Genomic DNA, 20,991 nt, shown 5'->3' with positions numbered 1-20,991 from the left:
GATTCTGTAACTGAAATGCTTTTTCAGCTCTGCCATGAAGAATCAAGAGTCCAGGATTCAGCAATTCCAGCTGGACAATCCTCAATCTGTCTGCTTTAAAATTACCTTTTTATCATCACTAAATCACATTTAGTTTCACTGCTAGAGCACACCGTTCAATCCTAGATTCATATTTTATAAATTCCTATTTCCACCTAAACAAATAATTTACCACTGTGCCAGTCCAACAAACCTTTTGCATTGTGGTTTGGGTTTTTTCCCTCCCTTTCCAGTGAATATTTCCCATTATTGTACACATAAGTATTCCATGCACTTGAATCTAAGCTAGAATTTACTCCAAGGAGCACAGCCCTGCTATTCCAACAAGGAAGGAAGATGCTGTAATCCTTGCAAGCTCTCCTTCCCTTCATCCCACTTTTCAAGTCCACTTCCCAGGCTGAGGGGCTAAACTGCTTCTTACATCCTTCTGGATTTAGGGATTGATCACAGAGGAGGAAGCCAGACCCTTCTTTCCTTCCAGCCAGCAATGTAATCCCCCTGACCTGAACCCAAAAATCACTTATGGTTTTAGCTCTTCCTCCAGAATTTCTCCACAGTGGGAGAGGACAGACCGTGCTGGAATTCTGTCACTCCATGCCTGGAGTGCAGGATCTGAGTACACAGCAATGCCATTTTCTCTCCCTCAGAATTTGGTGTGTAACTATTTATTTGGGACAGCACAAGCCCTACCTTAACAAATGTTCCATCCTCTGAAAGAATCTCTGTTTAAAACCTGCCACATTGTGTGTATCAGTAATTTAGGGGATACAAAACGAGACACATCAGGAGTGCAGCTACAAACGTGGCACTTTCTAAATCAAATTTATGCCACAGAGCCAGAGCAGGAGGACACTGGGCTGTGCTCCTCAGCTCCCTGGTTGGGAGATCATTTCCACACAAATGCCTTGCACAAACTTTTCCCAACTGGCAACGTTTTTCCTTTCTGCAAGAAGAGCAAGAAAAGGCTGAGGGAGGTGCACAAGGAATAATGGACTGCAACAACAAGAAGCAAAAATACAGTTAGGCAGGATTTAGTATGTATAAAACACAGAAAACAGCTCAGTCCAGATCACAGAATGGTTAAAGTTGGAAAAGATTTCCAAGATCATCCAGGTGAGAGGTAGGAGTAATTTTATATAAAATGCACTTTGTTACTGTTATGGGTCATTAATATGGAAACAGTTTTCAAGCTGCTGTGCTGAGCTCACTGTCAGTCCCAGGCTCTGAAACAAGATCAGGGAGCTGTGAGCAGGGTCTGTGAAAGGTGATAGCCTGGGAGCTGCAGGAAGGCTGGGAACAGGCACTGGGCACACAGTCCCACAGGGGATGGCTTGGAAGCTTATCCAGTGCCACCCCTGCCATGGCAGGGACACCTCCCACTGTCCCAGGCTGCTCCAAGCCCTGCCCAGCCTGGCCTTGGGCACTGCCAGGGATCCAGGGGCTGCCACAGCTGCTCTGGGCACCCTGTGCCAGGGCTTGACCATCTTCACAGCCAGGAATTCCTTCCCAATCTCCCACCCATCCCTGCCCTCTGGCAGTGGGAGCCATTCCCTGGCTCCTGTCCCTCCATCCCTTGTCCTCAGTTGCTCTCCAGCTCTTCTGAAGCCCTTTTAGGAACTGGAAAATCACCCCAGAGCCCCTCCTTACTCTCCCTTGGATGCCTAGAAGAGCAAAAGGACCTGTCTGGGGTGAGAAATCAGATCCAGAGATGCCAGACACAACCACACAAGCCATGCCCACTGAGGGCCTCACTCCCTCTTCACTCCAGGACAGGTTTCCCAACAAGTATTCCTGATTTGAAGGACTTTCTCATGGATGAACCACACTCCCCTCTTCACAAAAGCACTTGAATATTGATGCCTCTGGTTTAGCTTTGATATTTTTAGGCTCTGTGCTGCTTTAGTGTGCAGCTCTGAGCTTCACATGAAGTGTTGGTGAGCAGGGAGACAAAACAATTCCTGCTCCAGCTGGGCACCCAAATGATCCAAATCTCAGCCCAGGAGCACAAACACCGTGGGCTGGAGAGAGAAAAACAAGCAGGGTGGGACTGCCTGGGCTAAAGCTGGAATGGGACAATGAACTCCAAGGTGCCAATGGAGCAGAACTGATCATTTTGTGACCAATCATCCATTTTTTGGGACCATTTTAGTTCATTTGGGTGCAGCCCTGGCTGGGCTCTGGTGCTGCCCAAGGTGGATCCATGGAGGAGATAAATTTAATAAATCCTTTAATAAATCCCTGCTTTATTCTGTGGCTCTGTCCAGCCTTAAGGCATCAGCTCCCAGAATCTGTTTTTCCAGGGCTCAGGTGTGTCATTCCCATCTCCTGCTCCAGCCTCATCAGCCTGTCCTTATCCCTGTCCCTGCAGCTGCAGCCAGGCTGGTCCTTCCTAATTATAAACCATCTTTAAGTGGAATTTTAGCTCCACATTCCTGCAGCCCAAATCAAAACTATTCATGGAGAATGTGTAATTTTGTATTTTAAATATGTTTAGATGGGACCATCATGATAATCTGAGGGCTTTGGCCCTCCTGCAGAAACATCTGTGTCAAAGAAGGGACTTGTCCCCTTCTGTGGTCTATTTTTAAAAGCTTGAAATGTATTTTAGATTTTAGATTATCAAGGAAATGCAGTTTAAGACGAATCAGAAAAATCAGTTTTATGTATGGACTAGTTCAGAATCATAATTTCCACTGAAAAGGCATTAGAAAAAAGTGTTTTAAGTATTAAGAAAGAAAAAAAAAAACTGAATTATGGAAAAACATTTGATGGGAACCCCCAGATTTTATACCCTTGTGCTCAGGGAGGTTCCTGGCTCACCTTTAAACCCTCCCAATCCTTTCCAAGAGGAGACATTGTAAAAGAGCTGGATTTTACAGGATTGCAGGGCTGCAGAACAGGGCTACCCACAGCCTTAATAACACCCCTGACATGGAAAAACCAGCCAAATATTGATAATGTGGCTTTATTGGTTTGAAGCAGCCTGAATAGTTGTTTTTAATCACCTGAAGCAGGGATTTGCTAACTTGCTTCACCGGAAGATAAAAAATTTTTAGTTTCCAGTGAGTTTTGAAGTGCCCTTTACAGGAACAAAGCTCCTTCTCTCCCATCATCAGTTCCCAAGAAGTGTTTTCCAAGGATCACAATCAACTGAATAATAAATATTAACTTGCTGAAAGCATGTGGATATCATTCTGCTACAACACTCAGAGGCAGTTTACTCAGCTTTCTGCACTTTAAGTGCTATTATGAGGCAGAATGGTGTAAAGAACCCCAGCTGAAGGCTGGGTGTGATGGGGATACATTGAATTCTATACTCTGAGAATACAATATCAGCTGAAAGCTGCTCCATGAGAACTTCATTGAACACAAAGAGGATCCTCCAGTCGGAACACCCATGTGTCAGACTATTCCTGAGTGCCATTGTGCCTCCTGTCACCTGCTCATTTGCCTGCAGGATCTGTCCTCTGCAAATGTCACTTGCTGCCACTCAAACGCTGAAATTCTGCTGCAGATAAAAAGAAAACTTAAGGAAAAAAAAATTATACATATATATATATATATATAAGCCTGGACCAAACGTCTGCACTGTCAAAGGTATAAAACTTCCTAAAAAAAATGGTGTTGGAATTATCTTCGGGAGGTCAAATATACATTATAATACCTATAATATTTATGGATCTTCCTCTCTTGCCTTTTACTGAAGAGGCACCTGTGGCCAGGTTTTGCTGTTCCCTTGCTGGGACAGGAATGAACCAAGAATTCACTCCTGATGAACTATTTATTATCAAATCACACCACGATTCACCAGTGAACACTCCCATTTCTGTGGTACAGGAACAAGAGCATTTTGTTTTCTAACATCTAAACAACAAGCACCTCAAATAGATTCCTGCTGCCATGGAAAATTCACACTGGGATTTGTGTCCTGAACAGCTTTAGTTCCTGGATCTGACTGATCAAAAAAAGGAGATATTTTAACTTTTGTTGAGTTTTTAAACAGAAAAAGGTCTTTTCCAACCCAAATGATTCCCTGATTCTGAGATGAAACCTCCAAGAAATGTGATGAATCCTTTGAAGTGATCCCAACTTAGTTTGGAGGCTGAGCCAAAGCCAGCTGTGGCAATTGCTGCCCCACCTTGGTGAGAATCTTCTCCTCTCAGGAATATTTTTCAGAAATGTGGTGAAAAATAAAAATAACCCTTTTTGTGTGCAGCTCTGGAGGGTCACCACAGGTTTGGAGAGGAAGAGAGGCTCTTTTCTTCAGAAATGTGGTGTGTTTGATTTTAAAAGCATCCCTGGTTTTAATTTTCAAGCATTTCCCTGGACTAGGATCCTTCTAGGAAAAGGCTAATTGAGAATCTCACAAGTGATGATTTCTTCCTAAAGCATTTCAATACATTTTCCACCATATTGTGGCCCTCCAAGGATGTGAGTTGATAGGAAGGGGAAAAAAAGCAACACTGAAGCTCAAAATGAAAAAAAATAATCCCTTCACAACCTTTCAGGCCATCTTCATGTAAAAAAAATAAAATTTTTTAGGTTTTCATTAACAGCTACATTTTAAATTTGCTGCCCTTGAGCTTCCTTCTTTTTTTTTCCGAAGGAATTATTAAAACAAAAATCAGCGATCTGAGTTTGGTTTGGTGGTTCAACAGAAAAGAATAATTTGGTTTATCTCAAGTACTACACTACACATTCTTCTTTTAAATATAATTTATAATTAATAAATAATGACAGGAGCTTCTACCTATTATTTTAAACCAGCAGCCCTTTCAGCAAAAAGATGTGGCTTCCACTTCACAGAAATTTCTTGTGATATTTCAGGAAAACCTAAGGATGGAGATATGTAATGTCCAATACCACAGACTAAAATAATCCAAACCCTCAACATTTTCTGGAGATATCCCAAGAACCTCAAAACTTTCTGGAGGTATCCAGGTTCCTGGGGTTGTAGGAAGCCAATCTTTAGCTTTGCTAAGAAAAATGAACTATTAAAAAAATTAACTGTAACAATTTTGCCATTTTGCTATGAATTCTAAAGAGAGGCACTGCAGGATTAAAGAGTTTTGCATTACTTAAACATTTAACTTTGAAATTACAACTAAATCTCTGAGCTTGATTAATTTGGTTACAATAAAAGAAGTGTTGGGAACATTTCCTTTTGTTCAGGGTGCCTGCTGCTTCAATTTTTCAAAACTAAAAGCCTTTGTAGTTGGTTTTATTTACAATATCTGTGTAAGGAAAAAGTCAAAACTCCAGCCCATAATTCAGTTTCAGAAGGAGCAGCTGGAAGAGAAAAGGGGATCATGGAAATCAAACTTCTTGCAAAAACTTGGCAGAAGTGGTACAAAAATTTCTGCTCAGGCAGAGAACAACTTATCAAATCTATTAGATTTCAAATGTACTTTGAAAATTTGGCACTAGAATGCTCCTGAAAGTTGTGATATTAAAGAGCAACATTAGGAAAATGTCTTTTTTTTTTTTTTAACCCAAATCCTTAAAATAATTTCTGTAGGAAAAAAAAAATTCAAATGAAGTAGGTTTCCTTTTATTAAATTTAAGAAAGTAGAATTCGTTTATACCTTGCTTTAGAGAGAGCACCTTGGGATTTCACAAAACTCCAAGCCTTTCATATGGAAAAAAGACAGAGAGAGACAGAAAATTGATTGTTCTCAGCAAAACATCAGGGCTTCAGAGAAGGGAAGTGGGCTCCTTGCTTTTAATGACAATTCAGGAGAAATAGGCTCAGGAGAAAAGTGCTGGGAGGCAAACCTGGCTTAGGATAAGCCAAAGCCAGAGCTTGGGAAGGACAGGGGTGGGAGGAAGGCCAGGGAATGGAACCCTGCAGCCTGCTCAGCAATGCCTCAGAGACAACAAACACCCCAAACAGATTCCTGCTGCCATGGAAAATCCACTGGGATCTGTGCTCCTGATGAACTCTGGCTTGGAGCTCTGGATCACTTAGGGCACAGCACCAAATTTCTTCCAATTCCATCTGGAATTTGCCATGTTGGAAAAGATGAGCAGATGCAAACCCTACTCATCCTCCCAGGTGTGCAGTCCCAGGTTTCCCTGTTATTAATGCTGGGTTTGCCCCCAAAACAAGGAAAACTTGGAGCTGCTGGAGAGTCCAGAGGAGCCACAGAGCTGCTGCAGGGCTGGAGCCCCTCTGGAGCCAGGCTGGGAGAGCTGGGAATGCTCCCCTGGAGAAGGGAAGGATCCAGGGAATCCTCAGAGCCCCGGGAATGTTCCCCTGGAGAAGGGAAGGATCCAGGCAGAGCTCAGAGCCCCGGGAATGTTCCCCTGGAGAAGGGAAGGATCCAGGCAGAGCTCAGAGCCCCGGGAATGTTCCCCTGGAGAAGGGAAGGATCCAGGCAGAGCTCAGAGCCCCGGGAATGTTCCCCTGGAGAAGGGAAGGATCCAGGCAGAGCTCAGAGCCCCGGGAATGTTCCCCTGGAGAAGGGAAGGATCCAGGCAGAGCTCAGAGCCCCAGGAATGTTCCCCTGGAGAAGGGAAGGATCCAGGCAGGAGCTCAGAGCCCCTGGCAGGGCCTGAAGGGCTCCAGGAGAGCTGGAGAGGGGCTGGGGACAAGGGATGGAGGGACAGGAGCCAGGGAATAGCTCCCACTGCCAGAGGGCAGGGATGGGTGGGATATTGGGAATTGGGAATTCCTGGTTGAGCTGGAATTCCCAGAGCAGCTGAGGCTGTTCCTGGATCCCTGGCAGATTCCAAGGCCAGGCTGGACAGGGCTTGGAGCAGCCTGGGACAGTGGAAGGTGTCCCTGCCATACTGGATGAATTTTAATGTCCCTTCCAACCCAAACCAGTGTGGGATTCTCCAAAACCTGTCATTAAAAAGAAAGCACAAATTGTGAATTCCATCTGTATGGAAAAGCCTGAACATGTCTGAGGAAGGAAGGATTGAACAATTAAAGGCAGTGGATTGCTGGTTAAATTCCATTTATTTAATGGAAGGGTTTCTATGGAGGAAAATTGCAGTGTTATCATATAATTAAAGATAATGCACGAGGTCTGAGTGGGTGAGGCAGGGTCAGGAAGGTTTGGGAGCATTGGACTGCACAGGAATGTGGATTCCATCCAGAGAGCCCCTGCTTTTAGAAATAGATCAAATGGAACAGCAGCAGTGGCTGCAATACCTGCACAGCTGTGAGCACTTTAGTGGGGAAAAAAAAAAAAAAAGTACAAAATACAAGTTAAGATGCTGAGAATGAGAAACTAAATGTTTTCTTGGAGTTCACTGGAGCATCCTGAGGTTTATCCACATGTACATATTAAAACTTTCAGGAAATAACCAGTACAACATGAACCTTACAGAGAAAACAACTTTCCCTGCCCTAGTTTTTCACATAGAAGAAAAAGGTTTTTCAGAACTCAAACACAGACTTTGATAATTATTCCCCCAAAACATTTGGTTTTCCAAATGGTGTAGACTCCCATTTTAGAACAAATGAAAACATACAAAGGTCTGCCCTGGAAGGGAAGAGTGACAACAACACAAAGCAACCCCTCAATAAGGCATAAACAACCTCTCTCAGCTCTGATTGTCTTTTAAATGGAAAAATCTTCCTTCTGAGGGTCAAAAAAGTCCCCAAACTTTGGAAGGGAAAATGAAAATGGAAGAGAACTGCCTTCATTTCTTTCCTTCATTTTCAAATACTCCATAAATGAGACACTTAATTTGTGTGGGCTAACAAAGCACTTTCAAGAATTCTCTATTGATACTGGCTTGAAAACAGAGATTATATATGTGTATATATTATGTATGTATAGAAAGATAAAGCTTTGCAAAATGAGCCCTTTCCCAGCAGATCCTGATTTGAGTAAAAGAAGAAAATGAATTACAAACACTGAGCAAAGTTTGTATTTAAATCAGTTTTAACTGTGCTGCACCAGAGCATCACCTGGGCCTCAGCACCCTAAGAACAGTGGAGGTTGTGCTCCTCAAATTCCCACCTCCTAAGAGACATTCAAAGTTCAGATTTCAGAATTAAGGAGCTTCTCCATGAATTTATCCCTGCCCTTACTCCAGAGCATCACTTTGAAAAGCCCCAGCTCGAGGGCTGGTGCCTCCAGAAGTTCAAAACTGAAGCTGTAGCCTCATTTTGGACCTCTCTGCTAAAGCAAAGAAAAGCAAATATGTAAATTCCCAGTGAATTCAAGTGCCCCATTAGGAGCTCAATTATATTCTGAAATGATGTCTTAATTGGTTTGCTCATAGATGAGCTGTACTGCTAACCAAAAATCTACTGCCATAATCAGCACTAAATTTCAGATATTGCCACACATTAAATTAACAGCAGATAATGAGTGGGAAAATTAGCTCTATTTCCATAATAAAAAAAAAAAAAAGTCCCATATTACCTACGGTGTTTATAGGGAGTTAGTTTCAAAATAGGAAAAAATGATCCATAAACAAAACTCTCCTGAATATCCTCACATTTATTTGGATCATTTATTGATAATAAATAATACAAGCAGAGAAAATAAGTGGCACAGGACACATCAGATTTGTGCTTCCAATATTTAATTTTAAGAAGTCATAATTCTAAAATTCTATAGAAATTTTCAAGAGATTTATCACTGTTTTACTCTTTTTTCACCTAAATTTTGTCTTTTTGAGCATAAGCCCCATCCTCAATTATTCTTTAGATTTTAAGGCAGTGCTGCTTCTCATCAGTACCACAAAAATATTGTAACTGATCTGCAGGTCAGAACATTAATGAGAAAAGAAGAATAAAGAAAAACATTAAGTGCAGGAAAAAAAAGAAAAAAAGAAGCTAAGCAAGGATAGATATTCCTGTAACCAAAAGGAGAAGAAATTGAGCTCTTTCCATGGATTTTATCATTTTTCACTTCACAATAAATAAAAATTATTAGCAAAAAAGGGTTTCAAACTTGGTCAGACTCTAAAATTTCAGCTGCTGTTCAATTTTGGAGGTCAAAAACGAATTTATTACCTTGAGACAAATGCATAATGTGGATTATTTGAGTTACCTTTGCTGTCTGAAGGAAACAGATTTCAGAGATCTTGTCTGTAAATGATATAATCTTCAACAGTGCTGCCTCCAGCGACCACCATCGTCAGCAAGGATCTGCAGAACAACACCAGAGCAGGAAATCAGCCAGGAGAGCTAAACACTGCTTCATTTATTTATTCAAAAGGCACAATTTCATGCAACATGTGAATTTAGGAGCTGCTGTTAAAAATAAACAGTCACTACATGGGAAGGGATTGATCTGCTTGAGGAATATGATAATTACTCTGCATTAGTATATTTAAAAATATATCTAACTTGGGGAATTCACTGTTATACCAAAATAACAACAGCAAGGGTCCCATGAGTTAAAATTTCAATTAAATAAAATTACAAATTAGTATGGAAATGTGACATATTGTAAATACTAATAGATTATGAAAAGTTAAACCACCTCCCTCGGCTGAAATCAAAGGTAACTTTAAGACAAGGTCACTATAAATGCCAGTTATGAGTTTAAAAAATAAAATTATTCAACAATATAACCCCAGAGCATAATTGGTTAGTGCTGCTTTCATATCTCAGCACTGTAGCTATGGAAAGATAAATATAAAAAATTCAATCACTAGAAAACTCATCAGGCCTACAAGTTTTTGTCTCATAAGCAATTTTTGTTTTTCACTCAGTCAATTCCACTTGGTTTAGACTTTCTAAGAGCATGGAGGAACCCAAGTCTAAGCAAAGGAAAACCCTCCTGAGAAAAAACACCTTTCAAACCAACTTCTCCCACAAACCAGCAAGTTATGGAATCCCTCCATGGGCACTCTGCTCTTTCCAGAGCTTCCAAAAATGCCAAATCCTTGTAGAGGAAATAACTCCCAGAAGAGAGTGATCCCCACGATGCTGTTCCCTCTATTTCTCATGTGAGAAAAGGGAATTGGCTGTCCCTGCACCTCCAGAATTTCAGCTCCCCATAAATTTCTGACCCATCCATTTATGGGTTTATGGGTCAGAACTTATGGGTCAGCCTGGGAAAACATTCCAGGCACCACATGAACCAGGGAATTCCCAAAAAGCTGCTGGGCAGGTCCTGGAAGCGACTCACAAATTGGTGAGGAATGTCCAGATATGGTTCAAGGTGGGGTTGAGGGGCAGGAGAGGAATGGAAAAATGCTTTTTTCATGCTTGAAGGCACAAGGAAGACCTGGAAGTCACAGAAGTTTCTGCGAAACAGGAGGTGAAGAAGATCTGGTGGTGAGCTCAGCATCACTGAACAAAGCTTGGTGCACTGAGGTCCAAGAACACCTTGAGGTGGCACTCAGGGTTCTGGTGACAAGGTGGGGATGGCCACAGCTTGGACTCCATGACCTTGTTGGGCTTTTCAAACCCCAAAAACAATAAACCCTTTAAAAATCAACTTTAAAGCCAAACCTTGTGCAGCCAAAACCTGCAATCCCTTAGAATCAGGAGTAGTTAAGGTTGGGAAAAGCCTCTGAGATCACCAGATTCAAGCAGCACTTTTTGGCAGCTCTGTTTCCTTTCTTTGGCCTCTAACCCAATCCTAATCCAAACCCTAAACCCAACCCAACAAAGTCCAAGGAATAAACTGGTGCAGAAGCCCAGGAGGATCCAACAACTGATTTCTTTAATGAGTTCAGCACACAAGTTTGGATCAGTGGCTCCAAAGAGGAAATCCCACCTGCAAAAAGCTGGGAAATGGATTAAGAATTGGAGTGAAAAATGACATTTTAAAGGGAGAACACCTAATATGGAGCAGCTCTGAGATAATGATGAAATATTTCATTGTGCCACTTTAAACAGATTTTGTCTGGAGTCTCCAAAGTGGTTCTGAGTCTCCCCTTAAAGTGACTTCGTTCACATAATTTGGTGCTGAGGTTTTCTATCAACCATACTTCAAACTTCCCATTCAGTTCTTAATCTCCATGAAAAGATCTGTATTTTATTTCTTTTTTGCCTGACAAGTAAATCATTCTCACGTTGCCTTTTGTGTTAATAGATGATATTTTCTGTTTTCTTTGTGAACTGCACAGCCACAATCCAGATATTTAAACTCTGCTCCCACTGCAGATGTTATTTCTGATCAGATTTAATCATCACTCTCAAACAGAACAACTGCAATAATTGTAAGGCTATCATTAATTTTGTTCTCAAAACCTCTAAGCCTTCTCCAAGGGCTTGGAGCACCACAGCACTGGGAAGAAATTTCTTCTGTGTTTTAACCACATCTTTCAAGGGAATCTGCTGAATTTCTTGGGACCTGTTAATTTTGCTGAATGACACCCGAGAGCTTCATTTTTTCTAAATATGATTTTATGACCATCACCCTAAGACCAGGAGGAGTCACTATGACCTCACCTCCAATTAATGTGAATTTTTGGATGAAATGAAATGTTTTCTGTGATTTATGGTGTAGATTCCTCTAAGACATTTGATACACAAATGAGACAGAGAATCCCAGGATGGGTTGGGTTGGAAGGGACCTTAAATCCCATCCCTGCCATGGCAGGGACACCTTCCATTATCCCAGATTGCTCCAAGCCCCATCCCTGTGGATCCTGAACACTTTTCCTGGTCACCACAGTCCAGCAGTGCCTGGAATTCCTTTGTGCTGCTCTTCAGGTGCTCCCCATTCTTCTTTTTTACATTTTTCTCTTTTTCTTCTGTTCTCCAGCACTTTATTTTGAATGTTGTACCTCTAAATATCCCAGAGTATGAAGAGTTGGTTCTACAGGATTCTGCATCCTAGTCTGGTGCCAACCCACCAAACATATGTCTCTGCTCAAATGGAAGAATCTGTTTTGATTTCTCTCTGTTTTTTTTTTTTTTTTTTAATTTCTTCCTGGACTGGGGACAAAACATTTCTTTAGATACAACTCAACATTTAGTATCTTCTGAGATACGGAATTTCCTATAAATTTTTGTTCACTTATTCCCATGCAACAACTGAAGAAGCTAACTGTCTGAATACGTGACAAGAATTATTTAAACGTTCAAAAATTCATTACTAAATCAAAATTGACTTAGAAATTCCTGGTTGGGAGGGAGGTGAGGCCCTGGAATGCATTTTCCAGAGCAGCTGTGGCTGCCCCTGGATCCCTGGCAGTGCCCAAGGCCAGGTTGGAGCAGCCTGGGACAGTGGGAGGTGTCCCTGGCATGGCAGGGGTGACACTGGATGGGCTTTGAGGTCCTTCCCAACCCAACCCATTCCAGAATTCCACAATAATTCTTCAATTTCATGGGTGACAAACATGCCTGAGCTTCCTAGAGATGTTTAGGAATGAAAAGAAACCCATCAGCTCAGAGAGGTACAAAATCTCCCATCATTTTCTGTGAGATAAGGGAATATTTGGGATGCACCACCACAGAAACACTCCAAAACCTCAGCAATTTCCATCAGCCGTTGCCTCTGGGAGGTGTTTTTCTTGTTTGTGAGAAAAACTCCTTCCAGTCACATGAAAATTATTCCACAGCAAGATAAATGCACGCAGGAAACAGCAGAAATTTTCGATGCATGACACAATATCTGAACACAGAGTTAAGAAAATATTTCTTTTTTTCTTTTTTTTTTCTTTTTCTTTTCTTTGTAGTGGCAAAGGAGCAGCAGATTGGAAAACTACTGAAGGAATTTTGTATTTTCACACATGGGGTGCAGAGCAGGACAGGAGCAGGAATGAGCAGGGCTGGATTCTCCTCGGAGCTCAGAATTCAGCTCAGCTCCAAAGGTCACTCTGGAGAAGATTGAGCAGGAAAACATAAAGATTTTCCTTTTTTTATTGCACAATAATGCTGAAAAGGCTGCCTCAGACTTTCTTTTCAATAAGAAAAATAAATAAATTAAAAAAAAAAAAATAAAGGGGGTCAGGTTGTTTTGTCAGAGATGAGCCAAGGCCTAATGGGATCACAGGACAGATGAGTTTATTCCAAGACTGTCCAAAGGAAGAATTCCATTCTGCTTTTATTTTATTTTTTTATTTGGTGTCAATAAAATTTACCATTTTTTTGGCACCAAGAGGACAGAATTTTCTAATTCCCAACAGAAAACAAGAAGATATTTTAACGAAAAGTAGGAGAGCCTCACTAATTTTATAAATTTCCTGGTATTCTGGTGAAGGGCAGTTTTGGGGATGCTGTGCTGTATTCTGTACCAGATAATTGTCTCTATATTTCATATTTAATTCTAACCCACATATTATATGTAAGTGTTATATGTATATAAGGATATAGAATAAAAAATGTGTTTTCTCTATGTATATAAACAAGAGATACTTTATTTTTTACTAGAGGCAAAATCCCAGTGTTACCAAAATTTAATATTTAAATTTAATATTTAATTCTAACCGACATATTATATGTAAGTGTTATATGTATGTAAGTATATAGAATAAAAAATGTGTTTTCTCTATATAAGCATATAGAATAAAAAATGTGTTTTCTCTATGTACATAAACAAGAGATACTTTATTTTTTACTACAGGCAAAATCCCAGTATTACCAAAATTTAATATATAAATTTAATATTTAAGTCTAACTCATATATTTTATGTAAGTATTATATGTACATAAGTATATTTAAAACCAAAATGTTATCTCCATGTAAATAGACAACAGATACTTTATTTTTTTTACTACAGGCAAAATCCCAGCACTACCAGAATTTAATATATAAATTTAATATATAAATATGATATTTAAGTCTAACTCATATATTGTATTTAAGTAGTATATATATATATATATAAGTATATAGAATAAAAAAAGAGTTTTCTCATGTATATAGAAAATGTGTTTTCTCATGTATATAGAAAACAGATGCTTTATTTTTTTTTCAATTTGTTTGATTATTTTAACAGATACTTTATTTTTTTATTTTATTACTGGCAAAATCCCAGCACTACCAACATTTAATATATAAATGGGATATTTAAGTCTAACTCACATATTATAGATAAGTATTATAACTATATAAGTATATAGAATAAAAAATGTTTTCTCTATGTATATAAACTATATTATATTAAAAATGTATATTTTAAAAAATATAAATGTTTTCTCTATGAACATAAACAATAGAAACTTTATTTTTTACTACAGGCAAAATCCCAGTGCTACCTAAATTTAATATTTAAATTTAAGTCTAACTCACATATTATATTTAAGTATTATATCTATATAAGTACATAGAATAAAAAAATGTGTTTTCTCATGTATATATACATATATATACATATATACATATATATATACATACATATATATATATATATATATATATATATATATGTAAAAAAAAAAATGTTTTCTCCATGTTTTAAAGGGTTTTTTAGCAGCTGATCTCTTCAAAACTGAACAGAGTAAGGAGCACAGAAGGGACCATGGGCTGGGAGAGTTGGGGATGAAGGAGAGAGAGGAGAAGGCTCCAGAGCCCTTCCAGGACCTAAAGGAGCTCCAGGGACAGCTTAGAACCTTTCCAGGACCTAAAGGAGCTCCAGGGAGAGCTCAGAGCCCTTCCAGGACCTAAAGGGGCTCCAGTAGAGCTCAGAGCCCTTCCAGGACCTAAAGGAGCTCCAGGGAGAGCTCTGAGCCCTTCCAGGACCTAAAGGGGCTCCAGGGAGAGCTCAGAGCCCTTCCAGGACCTAAAGGGGCTCCAGGGAGAGCTCAGAGCCCTTCCAGGACCTAAAGGAGCTCCAAGGACAGCTCAGAGCCCTTCCAGGACCTAAAGGGGCTCCAGGAGAGCTCAGAGCCCTTACAGGACCTAAAGGGGCTCCAGGGAGAGCTCAGAGCCCCTCCAGGACCTAAAGGAGCTCCAGGGACAGCTCAGAGCCCTTCCAGGACCTAAAGGGGCTCCAGGAGAGCTCAGAACCCTTCCAGGACCTAAAGGGGCTCCAGGAGAGCTCAGAGCCCTTCCAGGACCTAAAGGGGCTTCAGGGACAGCTCAGAACCCTTCCAGGACCTAAAGTGGCTCAAGAAGAGCTCAGAGCCTTTCCAGGACCTAAAGGGGCTCCAGGAGAGCTCAGAGCCCTTCCAGGACCTAAAGGAGCTCCAGGAGAGCTCAGAGCCCTTCCAGGACCTAAAGGAGCTCAAGAAGAGCTGGAGAGGGACGAGGGATGGAGAGACAGGAACCAGGGAATGGCTCCCACTGGAAAAGGAGGTTTGGGTGGGATATTGGGAAGGAATTCCTGGACTGAGTTCACTTCCAAGAGTGTTCCTTGCTCTGAGGAATTCAGAGATGGGAACAATCCCTCATTGATGGAAATGGAGCAGGGAAAAGTGAGCTCAGTGCCACGCTAAGGAAATTATCATCCTGGCAAACTGGGTCACAGGAGCGAGTAGTTTACTAAATATAAACTTTCTTTGTAGTCAGGCAAGCACCGTCAGAGTAATGAGATTTACTCATATTCCACCCAAGTGCTCTCTGCCTTCAGGTTCATTAAAATAACCACCAAAAAAAAAAAAAAAAAAAAAAAAAAATTGGTTTTTTTTATGATTTCTAGGTATAAAAAAAAACCCCTCTGCATCTCCACTGCTGTTCACCCAAACATCTCCTGTATCCAAAAATACCCTTCCAAGAGTAATTCTCTTCCCAAGTCAAGTGGAGGTGACAGAGCCTTACTCCACTCTCACAAATCCGTGGTGGCACAGAGAGTTTTAGTGACCTCCTCAAATCCCTGCCACTGCTGACACAGTTGGAAAGGAAACACAAAATTCCTGTCAGCTCCAACCCTGTGAAGAGCCAGGCTTCTCCCAAAAATGTGAAACCCAGAAAAAAAAAAATGAATGGAAAGGTGAGAACACTCCCTGTTGTTTATTTTTTTGCGTTTGAGGAAATAAAGTGAATAATATTTTTGCAGCCATGCTAGTATCAGTGTGTTTATAACAGGATGTTCTTCCTCTGCTGTTTGGATGGTTCCAAAAATATTCTTCTCTGGTTTGTGGCAGTGGCTGTCACCCTGACAGCGTTTGCTGCCTCCAGGGCAGGCTGTGTCTGTAACAAATCTGCACAGGAACTGATGCCACACTCCCATTTTGCTAAACACAGAGCTAAAAACTGAATTAAACAACTGTGCATACAAAGCTTTCATTTCTGGATGGTTATTTCCCAGCAGTGCTCGCATTTAAAAGCTGCAAAAATGGTGTAAGTTGGGTTAAAAGTTCTATTTTTGGTGGGTTTTGAGACAACTGCATGCTGACATTTACTATTATAAAATAATTAATGCTCCTGTGCTTTCAAACACCGGGTACCAGGAATGATGACACGGAATCAAAACCTGAAAAGAGGACACTTCACTGCAGATAAAACACTGACATCTCTTCAGAGACTTCCTTTTGAAAAGGAAAAAAAATGGCAGTGTTGAGCCTCAGTTGTTTGAAGAAATATTCTTCTCCTCCAAAATGAAATTAGAAACATTCAGAAGCCCAAAATGTTGTAAATTTATGAATGTATCAATCTGTGGTTACGCAGCCAAAAGAAAAAAAAATGCATCTCTTCAGATACATCTCTTGGTTTATTTTCTGGCTTCTTCCAAGGACAGAAAAGGCAATCAAATGCAACAGAAAAAATTGTGTTAATTGGCTGATCTTATGACAATTTCCATTCAACAGTATTTTCCTGCTCTTTTCACTGAATTATAATTATTCATCAGAAAATGCAGAGTTTTATATCACGTTTCAAACAGTTTCTGCCTGGTTTTGGGCACTGCCATGGCTGGGGCTGCCCTGGGTCTGCACTGCTCCCTCCTCTCCTGCATATTTTAATTTATTTAACAGTTATCAATGTTTAAACAATAACTTTTGGTGTTATTGGAAGGGTTTCCATAAAATCACAAATATCTTGTTTATTTTTAAGGAAAGAATCCTGAAAGTAAGTCTAGAAAAGTATTTCTCTGAAATCTGAGAGTCATAATTAACAGGTTTCAGGGTTTTTTTCTGCATTTTTATTTTAATATTCAGCTAAGAACTGTGTCTAATTTCCCAGACCAAGAAATGTTTTTTGGTCTGTATTTTAACACCTGCAGTTTTACAAAGGATTTCTCTTTTGATGGAACTCCTGGAAACAAATTAATTCATAAGTGCCTCCAAATCCCCCAAGATTTAACAGAGGAATACTTCTTTATATATCAGGGCATGTTCAGCATCAAACTGAAATCTAGGAAAAGACTTAATGCAAAATTAAAATGTTTTTAATCCATGTATCCCACTTTTCCAGGCCTACATTCACACAGACCTATTACTCCACCTGCTTCATTCTCATTTCTTAAGAAACATCTACTGAATATTTAAGTTTAAAGTATGGGTCACATTTAATATTTTTTCATTCTCCACTAACATCAGACTTATAGCACTGCCATAATTACAATGCTTTTAAACAAGCCTGTACACAAATATCAAATTCTGATTGATTGGAATCAGGAACAAGGAATATAATCTTCCAAAACTTCATTCCTTCCTTTGGCCAAACTTAGATCAGCTGCTCTTTAGCTGATGATTTAGGAGCATCCACAAATGACATCAGGAGCACTTTAGTTACACCAATCTAATTTAATAAAAAAATACCTTGAGAGATGATTGTGTTACTAACAGAAAGGAATTTATCTTCCTTTTCAGCTGCGTGTGCAGCTCATACAGATCAGCCCCTGCAAATCACTCCTGGAAACTTCACAACACTCCTTAAATGTAATAATGGACTTTTCCTTAATAGCAAATTTATTTGAAGCTATGCCCATATTCCTTCCTTGTGAAATAAAGATAAAATCCTATTCCCTCACAGCTCACTGTGCTGCCTGCTGGAAAAGCAGAGGGTTTAGGCACATTAAAGAAAAAGTCTTAATTTTTAAATTAAAATAAGGAAAAACATTCTTCTGGGTGGAGTTCATAATTTTTTTTTTTTCCTCAGCAATCTGTGCTTTCCAAAGCTCAGGAAGCCACAAGGATTCCCACTGCCACAAATCCCTGGTTTAGGCACATTCAGTCAAAGCTCTGCCTTTACTCAGCCATTCCTTCTGATATTCCTGCCCTTATCAGTTTTGTCTCCATCATTACTCTTTCCATCTTATCTTTACTAAAAAAAAAAAAAAACCTTCCAGGGAATCTGCCTGCTCCTCTGGGGGCTCAGAGAGGCACCACTATCACCCCAGACATCTCCACCATGGACAATTAAACCAGCAGCAGATAACAGCAGAATTCCTTCCTGCCTGGCTGAAATGAGACTTGGAATTTTATTTTTTTTTTGGGAGAGAAAACGACCTTGTTAATTTTTCCAGCAATTTCCCTGGAGAGCCACAATTGTCACATCCCTGTTTGTGTCACCAGGAGGAACCACCAGGGCTGTGCTGGCTTCACTCCCTCAGGATCCTCATGGATCAGGGGATTTCTCTGATTTTTGCCTCTTCCCAGCCTAACTGTGGAAAAGCTGCTTGGATGAGTGCTGGGTTATGGAATTAATGGATAACACAGGCTGCTCTCCAAGAAAAGGAAATTTGGAGTGTCTGTGTTGCCATAAAACCTCTTGGGACAGCAAGGAGGAGTTTGAGCCCAAAGATAAAATTGTGGTTTAAATTTAAAAGTTTCTTCGAAGTTCTTGGTGTTTTAAAATCTTTTAGTTTCTATTGGTAATTTGGGATAGGTAGAAGAGTGGAAATACACACGTGGGAAAAAGAAAAATGCTAAGGCCCAAGTAAAACAAACAACTCCCCCCAAAACCTGAACCTATTGGAGGAGATTTTGTAGAATCCCTCTAAATCATCTCTCTCAATAAAAACACACAAAAATCTCTTTTATCTGTTCCATTTCTTTAGCCCACAGAGACACCACCACTCTGAGGAGAGGGGATAAATGGGCAGAACTCTGTCCAACAGTTTGGCTGATGGAGAAAAAGGCAAATTATCCTTTTCAGGGAGATGTTGCCAGTTTAACTCATCAGCTTAAACCACCAAAGCAATTTTGATCTGCAAGAATTTTATGCCACGGGAGGTAATACCAGAAGTTTTTAAGGAAAGACATCAAAAGCTTAGCCAAGGAGTAGCCATGTCAAAATAATGATATTGTTCAAAACTTTCAGCTATTTGACCCATTTAAAAGTTAAGTTTGGGTGGGTTTTTTTTGTCACACATAAATATACACACTCTTTTTGCTCTTACAGAATGGTTCTAATCTCAAATTAAATAGTCAACTCCATGGCTGGAACTGTCATCCAGGTCATTCTCGTGGTAAATACAGCAACAGCATTTACAGGCATTAAAAACAAACTAAAAAAGCAGAATACTCCAATAAAACCTTCATTTCTTCCCATCTTCCTCTCTTCATCTCAACTTCAGCTTAGTGCTTACTCTTATATTTTTCAACTTATCTAAAACTAAATCCGGAACTACTCTAATCTCTCAGTTCCTACCAAGTCCCACCGAAATCGGTGAAGGAAATTCTTCACTACAACAAAAATTTCTTCACTATAAATAGAATTCTTCACCATGGAGAACGAAACAGAAGAATTCTTGTCCCCCCCAGGACCCTGAGGAGCACCCCTGGAGCTGCTCCAGGTGTCCAACACCCCCAGATCCCCATGGCCCTGCTGGAGCTCCGTGGCAGCACCGCAGCAATCCCAGGGATGCTGAGATCCACAGCCATGCCTCAACAATTTAATGCATTCTTTTGTATACCCAGATGAGATTCTTTTACACTGACTGGTTAAACTGAAGGAAAGAAACAGGAAAAAATTAAAAAGCAAACAAACAAAAGAAAAAAAGAAAGGTCTTTGTCTCAAAACAGCTCTTTCCTTGCTTTCTTTGGAAAAATCATCTAAAAATCCACGAGTGTTGCTGAATGCTCTTCCATGACACTTAGTCTTAATATTCTCTTTCTCCATTTCACTCTTTATTTCACCCCCCCAGCCTGAGCATTTCCCTGTTATCTCCCCTTGTTTACAATGTCAGATCCACAGAGGCTGTTAAACCTTGTCCTGCAATTCCCCTCTCTTCCTCTTTCCATGCCATTATTCCTTAAGAGACCAGACAAAGGCACATTCAGGTGTCTTTGATAAATAAGGCAAAGCAGCATTTTAGCCCTGAAGTAGGAATCCTAAATCATGTGGCTGGAATCCCTTGGAGTGAGTGTCCATGCAGACATGGCCATAAGTCATAAACCAGTTACATCCCTTCCAGGGCATTGCACCGAGCTCCTAAAATGGGATTTTTGTGTCCAGCACTCACCCTGTGATCTATGAGCTTTGGTACTGAAATTGTGAGAAAACCCAGGTATTTCCTGAAATCTCTGATTTTGGTAGCCTGTGTACAGCAAATAATGAAAGCAGGAATACACACTAAATAATCACATATAAAAATATGGATATCAGCAGGACAAAAACCTCATATCGAAATCCTCTTCACAGAAAATCTAAAATGTTTTTTGCTGTGTAAAATTAATATGGAATTATATGGTTTTATAGGAAATCAACCTAGATAAATGTTTATGTGTTTGCAGATAATCCTGCCATCTAAAACCAGTGTGATGGCATGAAATCCAATGGTTAGATGAAGAAAAAATTAATTAGCACAGAGTAAATGTAACTTTATGATCGATCAGAAACTGATCCCGGATTTCTGCATTTTCACATTCACTCATGTTCCTGCCCTGCACTCCCACTCAGGAGCTGAGCCTTACAGCTGATTTCTTGCTGTACTAATTATAACCTGAATTAACTTTTGCTAATACACCGAGGCCAAAAGGCAGGACAGAGGTGGGGCCCTGTAAATCCTGGAGTGCTCCCAGGCCAGAGCGACCTCCCTGTGCTGAGCTGGGGCAGGACTCCTTTATTCCACAGAAAATCTCCTTTTCCTGTGGGTTGGGATGATGGAAAGGAGCTCTGGAGGGCTCCAACCCAACCTCTTGCTCCAGGGAGCTCCAACTCTGATCAGGATGTTCAGGCCATTATCAATCCAGTCTCA

At 40.3% G+C, this 20,991-nt stretch overlaps 1 protein-coding gene across 4 annotated transcripts in view; it reads right to left on the bottom strand.

Annotated features, from left to right (window-relative positions):
• The window catches only part of MBD5 (methyl-CpG binding domain protein 5), a 118,744-nt gene that overhangs the window by 65,358 nt on the left and 32,395 nt on the right, over positions 1-20,991 (bottom strand). For all 4 annotated transcript variants that reach the window (XM_030278131.4, XM_072931749.1, XM_030278132.4 and 1 more), the window contains exon 2: positions 9,057-9,154. The gene's annotated coding sequence lies outside the window, so the exon portion shown is untranslated. The remainder of the gene's footprint in view (positions 1-9,056; positions 9,155-20,991) is intronic.

The sequence above is a fragment of the Taeniopygia guttata genome, chromosome 7 (genome assembly GCF_048771995.1).
Source record: "Taeniopygia guttata chromosome 7, bTaeGut7.mat, whole genome shotgun sequence".
NCBI classification, from domain to species: Eukaryota; Metazoa; Chordata; class Aves; order Passeriformes; family Estrildidae; genus Taeniopygia; species Taeniopygia guttata.
This window is presented reverse-complemented; position numbering and strand designations above follow the sequence as displayed.